Source organism: Microcaecilia unicolor, chromosome 7 (genome assembly GCF_901765095.1).
Source record: "Microcaecilia unicolor chromosome 7, aMicUni1.1, whole genome shotgun sequence".
Taxonomy (NCBI): domain Eukaryota; kingdom Metazoa; phylum Chordata; class Amphibia; order Gymnophiona; family Siphonopidae; genus Microcaecilia; species Microcaecilia unicolor.
In genome coordinates, this window is record NC_044037.1 from 173960516 (window position 1) to 173975577 (window position 15062).

The 15062-nt window shown below is 42.6% G+C and overlaps 1 protein-coding gene across 1 annotated transcript in view; it reads right to left on the minus strand.

The window, feature by feature from the left end:
• Nucleotides 1-994: 994 nt before the first annotated feature.
• CDK15 (cyclin dependent kinase 15) overlaps nucleotides 995-15062 on the minus strand; it is a 196450-nt gene continuing 182382 nt past the window's right edge. The window contains exon 15 of the mRNA XM_030209325.1: nucleotides 995-3107. The gene's annotated coding sequence lies outside the window, so the exon portion shown is untranslated. The remainder of the gene's footprint in view (nucleotides 3108-15062) is intronic.

A 15062-nucleotide genomic window follows, 5' to 3' on the forward strand; every position in this document is an offset into this window, starting at 1 on the left:
GAGGTAGACTGGACAGATCTTACAGCCTTTATCTGCTGTCGTTTTCTATGTTTTTGTGTTTCAGAGTGGTCTAAATCCACTTTCTTACATTTGGCTTTGTAGAATGAAGTAGGGTGTGTATGGTTCCGGCATAACTGCATGCAGAGCACATGGTTGCTAAAACAGCTAAAAATGGGACCCCATTTCCATTATCCAGTACAACTCTGCACTCATGCAACATCTTTCCCTGATGTTTGTTTCTAAGGTGTATCAGAAAAGAATAATTCAAATCAGTGGTGTGGATAGACTATTTGGAGGTGGATGGACAAAAGTTGACCACTACCAACCACAGGAGGGCAGTATGGTGTACAAACAAACTTTATTGAAGACAAAACATCTGACATGGTCGCATTTCGGCCTCTGTCTGCATCAGTATAAGTTTTAACATACAACAAGCTTCTTATGAGCTCTCATAAATATCTCAAATAAAAAGGACCAATACACAAAGTGCTGCTCCGGAACAAACCCTCAGAGAAGTGTATCTGATCCAAAGCAGAACTTATCGCACACTGGCTGTTGCTGGTGCAACAGATCACATAGGAACTAGGCACCCCTTTCCTCTTCCCTCCCTCCTGCCACACCCCCTCCCAAAAAAAAAATTAATGAAAACTACCTTAGCTGGTGGAGATCTTCATTGTCTACCAGCTGAAGAAATCTGGAGCCCACCCTAAGCAAGCTAACATATGGCAGTCAGCAACAGCACTTTGAGCTGCTGTGCTGATACTGGCACTGCAAGCATGCTCAATTCTCACAGGCCACGAGAACCAGTCATATAGTCACTGACATTCAGTTTAGGAGAGGGCCTGAGCCCAAAGAGGGGGAAGCACAAAATTGTGCCCCACCCCACTCTCTGCCTCATCCTATTCTCCCTGCCCCCCTCCCATGACCCCCAAAATACCTGAGCTGACAGGGATCCCCAAGCCTTGCCAGTGGCAGATCCTCCTGTGGTGGCTAGAAACTCTCTGATCAGTTGTGGAGTATTCCATGGATTGCTGCTATACCGCCCCCCCCCCTACCCTGTGCACATGTGGGGAAGGGGCCAGCATGACGGCAACCCATGGAAAAGGCCACCAACTACCATTATTGGAGAGTTTCTGGCCACCAGAGGAGGATTTCTTCCACTGGCAAGGCTTGGAGAACCCCACCAGCTATAGCAACGGACAGTGATGCAATTTGGGGGTGGCCTGAGCCCAAAGCGGGGGAGGGGGGCCCAGGCCCACTCAGGGTTATTGCCACTGGTGAGAACTGCACATGCCTAAGGTGCCAGTATCACTAACAGTACTTTGAGCTGCTGATAGTTGTGCTTTAACTGACTTGGGATGGAGTCTAGATTTCTTCAGTTGGCAGGGCTTGGGGATCCCTGCTAGCTACACAAAGGATGTGCCTGACTGCAGGGTGGGCCTGAGACAAAAGTGGAAGGGTTCTGGCCTGCCATGGCTATGCCCCTAATTCAAATGGTGGGATTCCCCCATCTCTCTTCTTGAACATGTGTGCTTCCTCCTTGGTGGCTGGGTTGGAAGCCAATACTTGTGTAAATTCTTACATGTTAAATACTGAACGTTATAAAATCTTCTAGTATAGTTTATGCAGCATTTGTGTGAAGTATGGCTTTGAAAGACAGCAAACGTTTCCTGTTTCCTCTGAGTAAACCACATGCTGGGGCTTTTGAATATATCTCATAGGATGAGATTTGTGAGCAAGGAGTGTTCTGGTCGAGCCATGGAGGTTTAACTGGAGAGTATCCATTATATGTAACACTACTTTCTAGTAGCGTGGTACAGTATTAGTATCCAGTGCTTCAATCAAAGTTCCCCCCCCCCCCCCAATAGAAACTGACAACACACTATCCCCCTCCAGCTTTCAATCAGAACTCCAAACAAATAAAAATTAGTGCAGACTAAACCAAGCATGTACTTGGGTACAGATTGCTGAATGGTTTAACATGCAAGCTCTCAGGACTGCTAAGATCCCTCCCTCAGGCAATGTACTTCAAGTGAAGCAGAAGAGCTTGACATAAGGTAGAAAGAGGGGAGAGGGAACACACAGAGTATGACTATATGGTAAAAGGCTATTACATTTCATGCACAACCCTAGTCATTTGGAGACTAATTTGGTTAGAGCAGCAGCTGCAGAGAATAGAAACCCAGTAAGCGAGGCCTTCTTTCCTCTTCCAGGAGAAATTACTGGGTGTGGAGCTGGGGGAATGGGATAGTGGTATAAAACAAACTCCTAGAATGCACCAGGGCTCACTCAAAATCAGAAAATGCCACATGATGAAGGATGAGAGGCAGTAAATAAATGCACTGCCGATTAAACATTTTTAACTGTAACTTGACTCCACAAAAAAAGAAATCATTCTTCAGTTTTCCTATGGATCACTAATTCCTCGTTTGCTTCCCATTAGAAGTACACATGCATGTTCAATGCTTAGTAAAGTGTGACAAGGCCTTTCACTCCATCAGCAGGCACAGTTAGCATACTGACACAGCTCTGCTGGGACTGAAATAGGTCTCTCCTCTAATCCTGTTAGGGAGGACAGAGCCTTCTTCCAGGAACATGTGCCTTTTGTTGACAGCTTTATTAGGGGAAACCATCCTCTGGCATGGACTGTAAAGATCAGTCTGTAGCTTAATCCTGCTTTCTTTCCCTTGCAGAGGGTTATAGACAAGGCCCCTGGAATGGTAAAGCTGTGCAGTTGCTGATAAGCTTTCATGCTATTTCAGTTATGAATCTCGCCAACTATCCATTTTGGGTGAGAATGTCTTCTGTATAATTCTGAACATGGCATAGGTTGACTGGAAAAATCCACTCCCTGTAGTGGTTTTGTTATACTGTATCTTGGATGATATTATCTTACAGGCATTACCCTCTTTTCATTTTTGTAACATCAGGATTCTAGCTGTTGGTGGCATTCATTTTGAAGATTACAAGATAGGATCTCCTAACAGATGAAATAAAGTCTTCAAGACCAAAGGATCCAGTAGTTTCCAGGAGAAAGGGAAGGGCAGTATACAGGATGAGATGAAGACATCGAGATGATGAAGAGATACAGGCAGCATGATGGACATCTTTAAAGATTAAAATAAAAAGGCGTAGTAAGACATAGACACAAACATTTTTATTTCTATTATTAAAGGTTCAAGGAGAACACAAATGCTTTATTTTCATTTCTGGCTCCTTACCTTATCCAAATGTTTTTTTTAAATCCCATGTATATTATATAAATAACCTTTTTAAAAACCTGTCCCACACAGCTCCAGGCATCCTATAACTTGTTGCATAGTAATAAGATCATAGCTGTTTGGGAGCATAAAATCATGTACAATATCAAGATATGAACAGCCTGATTGACCTCCCTCCCAGAAATTCAGAGAAGTCGTCCCACACCTATCTCACTCTCCACTTTCCTAACTGCCGGAACTTAAGATACAAACTACTTTTTGCCTCCTCTTTTTGCTTTATGTGTCCCCATTATTGGAATGCTCTACCATCCACGTTACGAGAGACAGCCGATCACAGGCTGTTCAAGAAGTCCCTAAAGACCTATCTTTGTGATCGCTCATACTCCTCTGCAGCTTGATCTCTTGCAATCCCGCACTCCTTTTTCCTGCTGTTTCCCCCTCCCCCTTCTCAACCTTATTCTCTGTTTTGTACTGGACGTCTTATGTTGTTCTTTCATTACATGTTGTAAGCCACATAGAGCCTGCCTTAGTGGGATTATGTGGGATATAAATGTTCACAATAAATAAATAAATAAATAAATATGTTATTATTTCATTGTGACAGTATGAGAGCACTCCTGTAAGATACCTATAACACCATACAGTTAGTCCTGTCTATATACTAGAGCCGACCTCATCTACAAGGTCTTTCTTTCATTATCTTTATTCAAATGTTATAGACTGCCAACATCAAGAAATGTTGAATCAAACAGGTTTATAAATAAAAACATTCATAAAGACATTACAACACCTCTAATCAGTAGACATTCTGAAGTCAACAAGCTGCAGTCGCCGTTTGCTCCAATCATGCCTTCTCGACTGGCATTCCCCCACCCTAAGGACCATATTCGGTAAGTGGCTCTCAAAACTTAGCGCTGAAAAAATGAGTACCAAGTACTATTCTATACAGAGCGCCCTGAACTGAGAGCCCATTATAGAATAGCACATTGCGCTGATTCCCAGCCCCAAACCTGGGCTCTACCACTTACACTAGCAGAAACCTGGGCATGTGTCTGGGCATGTAAACGGAGCTATTCTGCAACACTGTAAGCACATTTTTGGAATGCCCCTCCCATGGCCATGCCCTCTTTTGGGTTGCACACTGTGGGGTTTAGGCGCTCAGGGTTATAGAACAGAACGTATGAGCAAATCCAGATTAGTGCTAATTAACATCAATAATTGACTTAGCATCCAATTATTGATTGTAATTGGGTTGTTAACTAATTCAGCTGCACGCACCCAACTTTGGGTGACCTTTATAGAATCTGGAGGTAAGTAACTATCTTCTAATATAATCCAGTGCTTCCCAAGTCGGTCCTGGAGTACCCCGTTGCCAGTCAGGTTTTCAGGATATCTGCAATGAATACACATGAAAGAGATCTGCATACAATGGAGGCAGTGTACATATTCATTGTGGATATCCTGAAAACCTGACTGGCAAGGGGGCACTCCAGGACTGACTTAGGAAATGTTGATGTAGCATACTATGTCATACTATGTATTTTTGTTTGAATATTTTTACTGTTGTAATTGTCTATTGCTTATGTTTGACTTATTCTTGCTGTACACCGCCTTGAGTGAATTCCTTCAAAAAGGCGGTAAATAAATCTTAATAAATAAATAAGGCATTTTACATGTGTGTACAGGCTCTTATAAAATTAGACCATGCCTAAGTCAGTGCATACTTGTTGTACAGCAGCACAATTTACACATGTATTTTAATAAAATATGTGCATATACACATAAAACATGTTCTAACATTTACACCTTGAATGTGGGTCCTATGGCTGCTGGATTTGCAGTAATATTTTATAAAGTCACATACGCACTTGCATATCTTTACAAAACAGGAGGGAGCATGCACCTGCAGGGGGCCCCTATCATTGGGCGGCCCTGGGCAGTTTGCAGGGTTCACCTAATGGTAGCAATGCCCTTGCTACTGTCAATAGCTGATGGTCAATTATGAGCTGAGAGTCAAAGCAACAAAACTAGGGTACTCTTGGAGATTGAAGAACACCCTGTCACTCATGGCCACTTGGAATTCAAAGGATTTAATTTTAGGCAATCCTTCTGCTATAACAGCCAGACAATTGTTGAACATAGTGAGATTTGGAAGAATGGGGCCAGTCTATGCTCTCAATTGGACATCATCAACAACAACAACAAAAATAGCTGCTGATACCAAGCAATTGTACCAGCAATGCCAAAGGGTTCAGAAACAAATTGAAACAAAAATAGTAGTGGAGACAATATTGACCCCTACAGCACTATACAACATAAAGGCAAATTATCAGAAGTCAATGAATTAAACATCAAGAAATACAAATGAATGGGGGAGTGGCCTAATGGTTAGTGTAATGGGTTGTGGACCTGGGGAACTGGGTTCAATTCCCGCTGCAGCCTGATGGTCAGCACTGGGTTGAGATCCTGGAGAACCAGGTTCAATTCCCTCTCCAGTTCCATGTGACCCTGGGCAAGTCACTTAACCCTCCGTTGTCCCAGGTACAACAGAACAGAAGTACAACTACTTAGAATGTGAGCCCATTACAGACAGACCCAGTACCTGTAAAATGAAACTATAAATCATTTAGGTCTAAGCAGTATATAAATACATGAATGAATGAATGAATAAAATGGAACTGATACCTTTATTCAGTCAATCTTTGGACATGTCAGGTTCTGATAATAAGGCGTATATGGCATAGCCTGAGTTTGGCAGCTATTTCTCTTTCTTTCCTTTTTGGTTTAGTACATTTATGTTTATTAAAAATCTGATATATCACCTTTACTAATTTGATATGTCACCTTTACTATCAAAAGGCCAAGGCAGTTACAAAAAAGGATATATTCCATTGACAAAAAAGGAAAGAACACATTCATACCTACTCGCTGAGGGTTACTGGATCTTATAAACAGATTAGAGATCATTCTGTAATTTTCATGATGGCTTCCTGTTTCCTTCCGGATTCCTTTTAAATATTCTACCACTATCCATCACACATTCCATTCTGGTTTTCCAACATTTCTATTTAAACATCTTGTGTCCTAGTCCCCTCATCTCGCTCTTCACTCTTCCCAACAACATTTACTCAGGTTCCCTCCTTCTGTCACAAATGGCTTGACTCCCTAAGTAACACCTGTCTCAGTGTTGCTGCATCCACTTTGTGGATTGCTCTCCCTATCTCCCTTAAGACCAAACCTTCACTTGTAAAATTTTAGGGCTGCCTTAGAGCACACTTATTCTCTCAGGCATTGCTACATTCCTGCTCTTTTGCCCTCTATACCTCTCCTTTTAACCCTTTTGGCAAATGTAATACTATTCTCTCCTATTGCGGCTCTCCCAATGTATCTCTCCCCCTTCCGACTGCTCTTGATTATTATGTGTTTCTCTAATTTTTGCATTATTTTGTTCTTTGATTTTATGTACCCTCTTCCCCATTATCATTGATTTGAATTGTAAACCGCTTAGATTTATTGTGTACGCATACCAGTATATCAAATAAAATTGAACTTAGCATAGTAAATAATGGCAGATAAAGACCTGCATGGTCTATCCAGTCTGCCCAAAAAGGTGGCCAGAGTTGTATCTGGTTCCACTTCTTCATGATTAAACTTAATCATGGCATACTTAATCTCTATCTCTCCCAACCAAGTTTGGGGCACAAACCTTAGAAAGTCTGCCTAGCACGAGTCTGGAGTTGCCGTCAAAGCCCACTCTAGCCTCGATCCTTATCTGTCTTTGCCAGTTACGGGACCGTAGAAGTCTGCCTGGCATGGTCTTACTTTCCAACCTGTGAAGCTGCCGTCACTCCAGCTATAAGGCCATTTAAGTTTTGCTTCAATTGGATTCCATCCTTTTTCTACAGAGATACTCTGTGTTTATCCCTTAATACTTTATTTCAATATGGGTCTAACGGTGTATGTCTCCAAAGTGATGAAAAATCCCCAGTGTCTAAAGTGGTGTTTACCATGGAAAGAATAAATGGATACTAAAGTCTGTAATGAATTTTTTATCATTCTGGAGGGCAAAAGGTCAAAATCAGAAGTAGTGGGATAAATACTAGAAAGAGTTAGTGTAGAGGTTGGGTTTTGCTTCTGTAAAATGTACCTTGTCTACAAAGAATTTTTCTGTACCTTTTATTTGTCTGGGCAATACAGTAAGGATGGAATTATCATTAATCAACACAAAACAGAGAGCAAGATCTTCAAGGTATTTTTTTAAACCAATGTTTTATTACAATACAATCACAAAACATATAAAATCACACAAATAAGCAGAAATTTCTCCCATCTTCCACTGAAATAATGAAATACACACTCCCTATCCTGCCAATACTCATAGTCTAATGGGAATCATACAACTACCATAACTCTCCTACCACTCTCCCTATCTCATAACCCTACCTAAACCATCTCTGTCCCACTTGGCATTCTGATCAACCCAACCAACACACCTCTCTCATCACACCTCTCAATTATTGTTAGGATTATGAAAAAAAATGCTGTAACAGGGGTCCATTCACTCATCATCGATAGCACGTAGGAAGGAAGATATGAGCAGATGATGAGTGAATGGACCCCTGTTACAGCATTTTTTTTCATAATCCTAACAATAATTGAGAGGTGTGATGAGAGAGGTGTGTTGGTTGGGTTGATCAGAATGCCAAGTGGGACAGAGATGGTTTAGGTAGGGTTATGAGATAGGGAGAGTGGTAGGAGAGTTATGGTAGTTGTATGCTCATATCTTCCTTCCTACGTGCTATCAACAGCTCCATTATACTACACTAACTCTTCCACCCTGGGAGAAGCTATCTTTCACCATTGTTGCAAAATAAGAACATAAGATGACCCTTTTCTCCACTAGCACCAGTTTTTTTCGTTAAGGGGCCCAACTCCTTTCTCCTCTTCCACTTTAGGCAAGTAATATAGAGCAAGTAGTACAGTGAGTATCACTCTTGATCCTTCCCTAAAACTTCCAAAACTCTTTACATTGGTATACAGTATGGGCTAGACTTCCTTGCTCCTCGCATCTTCTCCAGTGTTTGTCTTTCCACCATCCACTACATGCAAAAATGCTGGAGTTTAATAGGATAGCAGCATAAATTGATACTGCTGCATAACTACATCTAAGTCCATGGAGCTCTTCCACACCCTCACTTACATCATCCAATGACATACCCAATTCCTTCCCCCCCCAATAGCCAATAAATCCTTCCCATTTACTCTTTAAATATTGAAGACTGCAAGACCACTCTCTCAAGCTGATTAGCAGTTCTTATGGGGGCTATCTACATAATTAGGGTTTGTGGCAATATGCTGTTAGTGAAAGAATGCAAACAACAGAAATCCTTCTAACTCTAAACTCTTCCAGAGCTCATCCCAGGAACAAAACTTCCCCCATGAACGTTGTTGCGAAAAGACGTCTAATCTAGACCCCCCCTCCCCCCGACTCTTTGCTGGATAGAAAGAGCCAGACCAAACACACCTTCAAACATGCCAAAATAGGCATTAAGGACAAATCCCTCCTTCCCCCCCCCCCCCCCCCACCCTTGACATCCTCCTCATAACTTTGTTGCCAAACCCAACTCTGTCCCCTGTGCATATGATATAAATGCGATATAAAATATGCATACTTGTTCTTGATCTGTCCGTGCTATTTTCAGGACACAGACCTTAGAAATCTGCCTGACCCTGGCCTTACTTTCCAACCCTACTCTGGCCCCAAGTCACCCATATCTGGCAGGAATTTACCTTTCTCAGGTAGGGATAGTTGACATTGGGCCCAAAGCATATGCCTAGTTTGCTTATGCATTAATCCTACCCTACTCATTGCTCAGAACTTGTGACAGCCCTGATAATGGCCAAATTCTGTGGAAATGCAGATCACGCCTGAATGCTCCAATGAAATGCACTGACAGAGCATTTATTGCTTGATAAGGAAAAGATGTGATTGTTTAATTTCTTCTCTTGTTAGTCGGGGGAATGATTCATAGACAGGTCTTTATTGTTGTGCACTATGATATGATGTTTTGTACATCTGATTGCTTTAGGTTTTTTTTTTTTCTTTCTTTTGTATGTATGTATCTTTTCTCTCCCATTGATGTGGACTTGTTATTTCTTTTTGCTTCATGTAAATGTAAGTAACTTTAAATTCAAATTTTAAAAAATGCACTGACTGAATAACTTTTTGGCTGACCACTGCTGAAAAAAAGATGGCAATTATTTCTGCTTTAGATGCTGACTCAAACTTCATATAAATTGAAACTCTGCAGCTATTTCCTATGCTAATCTCACAGTAGGGAGTATTCATATCAGGATGAAAGCCAGAATCTGAATTAGGTTCCACACACCTCTGAAATAGAGAAGTGTTTCAATTCGAAGCAAATTGTTTGAACTGCACTGAGTAAGAACCAGTGTGACCGAAGATGATTTTGTACTTGTATGACCAGGGCATAGGCTTTGCTATGGGGGTGAAAATACCCCCCCCCCCTCAAAATAAAATTCTAATTTGCACCCCCAGTGAAAGCTACTGCCAAAGCTGTGCATCTCCTTTCCTCTCTCCCCATGGGCTCTACAAACTTGAAGTTCATCAGCACTGCCAGCCCGGCAGCAATTACAACAGGCTCTCTCTGGTCAGCCCCTGTTGCCATGTAGGAAAGATGCGGTAGAGGGAAAGCCTCGAGGCCACTGGAGGGAGGCAATGGTAATCACTGCCCGCAATGATGGCGAACTCTGTAAGTTTGTAGGGTCTGTGAGGAGGGAGGGAGGACATAAAGTGAGGTTAAGGAAGTGATGATGGACCCGCAGGGCCAGGGAAAGAAACTGCACTTGCATGAAGGGAAGGGAGAGAGGAGAGGATAGAAGAGGAAAGGGGCACACGCTGCCATATGGACAGAAGGGAGAGGGGAAATGCTGCACAAGGATGGATAGAAGGGAAGAAAGAGGGGGACATGCTGCACATAGATGGAAGGGAAAGGAGAGGGGGACATGCTGCATATGGACAGAAGGGAAGGGAAAGGACATGCTGCATATGGACAGAAGGGAGAGGAGAGGGGACATGCTGCACATGGATGGAAGGGAAGGAAGAGGGGGACATGCTGCACACAGATGGAAGAGAAGGAGGAAATGCTGCACATGGATTGAAGAGAGGAGAAGTGGCAGAAAACTAGATAGATTTGGAAGGAAGCAGAAAAATAGAAGAAAGTGAAAGATCAGTGCTAAAAATGAATGTAGGGCAGGAAGTGAAGAAGAAAGGAGGAGAGAAAAAAAATAGGACAAACAAGAGGCTGGACACTGTTAACTGCACGGAGGTAGGGAAACAGATCCAGAGACTGGGAACAAAATGATTAGAAAAATAAAATCACTAGACAACAAAGGTAGGAAAAATTATTTTATTTTCAGTTTTGAGAATTTACATCTGCCAGTTACATTTTGTACTGTAAAGATTAAATGCATTTCTTTCTATTTGGTGTTGCACTGCATGCAGAGTCTGGCATCTCGGGTTTGTTTAATTTTTGTCTACATCAGTGGCGTGGAAAGGGGGGCGGGAGGGGTGGTCCGCCCCGGGTGCATGTGCTGGGGGGGTGTCGGCCCCACTGGTTCCCTGTTTCCTCTGCCCCGGAACAGGTTACTTCCTGTTCCGGGGCAGAGAGAACAGGGAACCAGCGGAGCCGACGCAGCTTCAAGCGACGTGCACTTGGGGCGGATCGGCCCTCCCGCCCATCCTCTGCAAGTAAGAATGTGTCGCGGAGGGGGGGTGCGTGCCGTGCTGCACCCGGGGGGGGGGGGGGGCGCAGTGGCGACCCGCCCCGGGTGTCAGCCGGCCTTGCTACGGCACTGGTCTACATTAGTACTTTTAGTTTGTGGTTGCTTATCCTGTATTTGAACAGGGGCTCTCTGTGTTTTTCATGTGTGATCCAGGCCAGGATGGGGTGCAGTGGAAAAGTAAGGTCCCAAGGAGTTGAATGATGGTAGAAATGGAGTTAATGTTGTCAAAGAGAGGCAATAGGAGATGGGGTAGAAGGTAAGAGAATGGACTAGAAACAAGCAAAGGAAGGAAAGACAGCTGATAAGGGGATGAGAAGCAGTGGAGGGTAGACAAGGGCTGAGAGGGTGAGTACAGAGGATGGAAATGGGGAACTAGAGAGTAGGTGAAAGATAGAGGGGGAACGGAATTGCTGGAAAGAGGATGAGAGGGAGAAGGTAACTAAGTACTAGAGGGTGAGAGAAAGGGAGAATGAGGGGTAAAAAGAGGCAGAGAAGAGAAAAATAAAAAGGTTTTAAAAAAAGATTAGTGCCAGACAGATGTAGAGAAGAAATGGAAAGGCAACTTAGAAAAAATTGTGGAACAGACTGGGACCAACCCAATTAGAAAAGTGCACAGTCAACGAAAGTAAAAAAGGAAAAAATATATATTTAATACTTTTTAAGGATTGGTATGTGTCTGCTTTGAGAAATGTACATCTTTTCTATTTTTATATTTAGCAGAGACCAAGAGAAAATGCACTTCTGTTTCTCTTTTACAAGTATTTTTTTTACTGCTTATAGAGTCTGACTTACTTGGGGGTCTCCATTTCAGTTTTTGTTTGCGTGTTTTTTGTAGTCCCTTATTTAGTATCAGGTGAGGGTCTGTCCATGTTCTGCATGTCTGACTGAGGTGAAGGATTCTGCTAAAACATAGTGTCCATGTAGGACTGTGTAACAAAGTCCAGCTTGCTTCAGTTTCCCTATAGCAGGTTCACTGGTGCACTAGGGCCCCAGTCGAATATTTATAACACTGTTTTTCATAGGTAGGTCAGAGCAATTATGGTTTGGTAAGTTTTTCCTGTATAGATTTTGAGTATCTTTTTGTAGGATTTTGTGTTATTTTGCAAAGTGCCTGGCCTGTTTGATAGAAGGACCTGGGGCAAGGGTTGCCATAGGGCTAACGTGCGGGTAGCATGCACCAAATCAACACTACCACCCGGGTAGCAGAGGCACCTGATGGTAACTTCTTAGTTGGCACGTGCCATTTCCATGGCAGAAAATATTTTTCTATTTTCTATCATTGAAGGCGTTCCCAGTGGTAATCAGCAGCACGGCCACATTAGCACGCGCTGCATGACTACCACATGAATAGCTCATGAGCCCTTACTGCTAGGTCAATGGGTGGCGATAAGGACTCAGGCAGTAAATAGCCACGTACTACTTTTAATTGTAGCGCACGGCCATTTACTACCCCTATTTTTTTTAAAAAAAGCCTTTTTCCCAGCTGCAGTAAAAAAAGCAGTCCAGCACGCACCAATTTCACATGTCCAAACTACCGCAGGCCACTTTTTAACGCAGCTTAGTAAAAGGGCCCCTCATTTTCCAGAACATGCAACTTCAAGGGGGGCATGGACCTGGGAGGGGCATGGGTGGGTCAAGGGCATGTGAGGTAGTTATGCACATGGGTTATAGAATACTATTTTTTATGTGCTTAACTGCCTATAGTTAGACACAAACATTTACAGCAGCCATTAAGTTTGCGTAAGTGCTCTTGCCTACAGTTAGGTGTGTAAATGCAGACTTGCACTAGAATTCTTTAACAGCTGTTATCGCATTTACACTTCACACGCCTCATCCCAGTGCATACATTTTAGCGTCTTTTTAAGAATTTAGCCCTATATATGTCGATAGTACGACGTAACAGGCAACAACACAATCGTAGATGGGAGTTGTCAGAGGCGTAGCCAGGTTTTGATCTCAGGGGGAGCAGACTTTTATAAAATAGGCGCAGGTTGGTGTCAGCTAGACAGAAGTGTTTGTGTTGTTGCTCAAGGGCTGTGGCGGGCAATGATTAATACAGGCTGCCTCTGTTGCGTCCTGCCTACAATGAAACAGTAAGTTACATCAGGAGGCAGGATGCAGAAGAGGTCCCTGGACTGGCCAGAGCAGACAACCTATCTTAATTTCAAATAAAAATATTCAAATCAAGACCATCACCTCAGGAATAGCACACCCAGTCCTTCCACTGCTAGACACCTTGTTTAAATCAAGATGGTCTTTTGTTTGTGTGGTGACTCTACAGGATGTGAAGAACACTAGTCTGGAGCATTTTTTATTTTGGGTGTCAAGGGCCAACAAAGATGGCCCTTGCCCCAGAGTCTACTTTCAAATAGGGCTAGACACTTTGTGAAATAACACAAACCCCTGCAAAAAGACACCCAAAACCTATACTGAAAACTTACCACACCATAACAGCCCTAACCCACCTATGAAAAGGCAGTGCTATAAATATTACAGTGGGACCTAGAGAAGTGTTTCCATAGGTGGTCCTGGAGTACCCCCTTGCCATTCAGGTTTTCAGGTTATCCACAATGAATCTGCATGAAAAACATTTGCATGTAATGGAGGCAGTATATGCAAATCAATGTCATGCATATTTATTGTGGCTATCCTGAAAACCTGACTGACAAGGGGGTACTCCAGGACTGCCTTAGAACACAATACTTACCACACCATAACAGCCCTAACCCACCTATCAGACGACAGTGCTATATATAGTACACTGGGCTCTGGAGCACCAATATACCTACTATTGGGAAACTGGAACAAGCTGCACCGTTACACATTCCTACACAGATGGTGTAAGGATGGTGAAAGGATAGGACTCGGAGTTCAACCTACTCAGTTTTAAATTAGCAATGTAATGTAGCTTCCTCGTCCCAGAAAGACAGCAGGACCTTCTATGCATAAAGAAATCATCCCCTTCCAGCTAGTTTCAGCTATCAGGTAAAACCAACATTATAACTGATAGCATCATTCAACAAATTCTTTTGTGTGGGACTCCGGAGTGAAATCTGGATTCTCAACAGGATCGAATATAATCTCAGCAAAACTCTGCACCTTCTATTATGTATTACAAACTCCATATCCCCCCCCCCCCCCTAAAAAAATAGAGTGAAGCGGAGATGACAACAAATCATACAAATGTATTGAAATTCTGATTTTGTAAATGATGCCTACACATCCATAGAGGCCTGTAGTCAGTCTGCCTCTCTTTTACACATCCTATTTGCCCTCAGCCAACACACCTATGGAACAATTAAACTATTTAAAGATCCTTCAAGAGGTAGTGTCTCATGATTTAGGCTCTAAAACCCTTTGTGATGTTTTGGTGCCACTTCAGTAAGGCCAACTCACAATCTCTCCACTCTAAAACACTATACACAAACTTGTGCAAAAACACACTGAGAACCTTGCCAAACTCCAAGGACAGGATGAGCTATAACCTTATGCGTGAAATGGCAGCACTGTAAATATTATACTGGGCACTAATACACCAATACACTACCTAGTAAAAAAAAACAAAACAAAAAGGACTGCAAATACTACATGCTAGCAGAATACTGCACCTTGATCACACATGAAAAAAACACAACACAACAGATATGACACAAGGAACTGGAATTGAAACTTAAATGCAAAATATCACAGATACACATTTCCAAAAGCTGACATATTGCAATTAATAAATTCTGAATAAAATACTTTTTTCTACCTTTATAGTCTGAGCATTTAGTTATTCTATTCGCTTTGGTCCCAGTGTCTTCTTTCCATTTGATATTTTTTCTCTCACCATGTTCACCATCCTCCTGTGTCCTTATGCGTCCTTTCTACCACCTGCAGCCCTGTCTCTATCCTTCCTCCAGTTTCAGCATCTGCCCTCGAAATGTTCCGATCCAGCCCTTAAATTCAGCAGTTTCCCATCTAGGTCTTTGTCTTGCCTTGGCCTGCATTTCCCTCTCTTTTTTCCCTATCCCCTGCTGTGATCAGTATTGC